The following is a 1,747-nucleotide window of genomic DNA, read 5'->3' on the forward strand; positions in this document are numbered from 1 at the left end:
GCTGTTCCAATTTAGAAGCTAAGCAGATTGTTCAAACAAACTCCATGATGGTATGTCTGAAGTCTTGTTCTGTCTATGCTTATCCTACCAGAAATGGAGTTCAGGAGGCAACTTTCTGACTCACTATTTGTGCTTGCATTTCTGAATCAAGAGGAAAAAAAGTTGATGCAGGACATTGGGAATGCCCACACTTCTCTAGGTGAGGGGTTAAGGGTGTTGGCTTTGGAGTCAGAGAGACTTCGGATTCAGCACCAGTTCCATCACTTGCTAATTGTATATCTTTGGATAAATTACTTAATCTCTCTGAGCTTCAGTTACCGATATTTCAGATGGAGACCACGAGAGTAACTATCTAATAGGATATTTGTGAGGATTAAATAAGTGTACATGAAACACCTACCCCCAGTGCTTGATACCAAGGAAATGATCAATGGAGGTTAATTAGTATTATATTTTATTTGCCACCTTGGAGGACCACCTACAAGGTTGTTACAGAGAATAACTATGATAACGCCAGCAAAAGCCCTTAATACAGCCTTTGGTTCATGCCCTTAGATTTTCTGGTATGGCAAGAGAAACAAGTCTGTATTCATACTCATGGATTTTAGTTAGTAAAATAAACTTTCTCTCTAGTTTCCATCAGGATGCAGGTGTGAGGTTCTCTTTTATACGCCCTTCTCATTTCTTTTTGCCATTCCTTTGTTCTGACACATGCTGGCTAGATGGGCGCATTTCCAAAGCTGAAATGTCTTGATTTGGTGAAGAGTCAAAACTTTGTCTGTAGTTTATCTTCTGATCACTCAGGTTATCCTGGGAGACTAGAGACCACCCCGAGACTTCAATTTTGGCATTCAAAGTAAACTATCAGCCTCTGCAGATGAGCACCCACGTACCAGCAATATATACCTATTGAAGTATAAATATATAAACAGGCAGAAAGCCAAGACTCTTAGCTGGTGGTGAGTCAGTGTGAGCCCCATAGGCCAACAGGACTGGGAGATATTTCTTATGCAGAAACTAGAGGCCCTTATGTTGAAGTTTGATAGGATTTTAGACCTAAGCATTCTTTAGCAGGTAATAATGCCGTCTAAAAGTTCCATAGCATCATGTTCTTTTCAAAGAGCTTTCACATAAGATATCTTCTCGCAACCAATCTGTGATGTGTGCAATACAAAGATTCTCATCCTTACTTTACCTTTGGAAAGAAATGTAGGTTCAGAGACATTAAGTGGTTCCAGGCACACACTGAATTAGTGACAGCCTGGAGCACGAAAAGGTGCTATTGCAGCATTGGAGAAATCGAGCTGTAAGGAAGTATCCCCAAGGAGATATTCCCCTGGAATGGTTAAAAGTCAAGAAGGAGTTGCCTCTCTTTTCTGGGATGAGGCATCTTTATAAAATGAGAGTTATCCCTGTGGTTCCTTGGATCTTACAAGCTGTACTGATGTCTACGGATTCCCAGCCCTTCTTACCTACTTCAGGGATCCTCGGTCAACTTGTGGTTCCCATTGCTGATGGGAAATCTTTTTCTGTAGCTAATCACATACCAGCTGCTGTTAGTATCTCTTTGAAAAGGTTCTCACACTTTTTTCTGGTGTACACCAGACTTATCTGCAGTGTGCTTGTTGGAAATGAACTATGGATCAGATTGTGAAACCTTGATTTAAGAGATCTTGAATGGAAGAGAGGGTGTGTATGTGTGTGTGTGTGTGTGTGTGTGTGTGTGTGTGTGTGTGTGTGTGTGGCA

The sequence above is a fragment of the Pteropus vampyrus genome, unplaced genomic scaffold (genome assembly GCF_000151845.1).
Source record: "Pteropus vampyrus isolate Shadow unplaced genomic scaffold, Pvam_2.0 Scaffold18, whole genome shotgun sequence".
NCBI classification, from domain to species: Eukaryota; Metazoa; Chordata; class Mammalia; order Chiroptera; family Pteropodidae; genus Pteropus; species Pteropus vampyrus.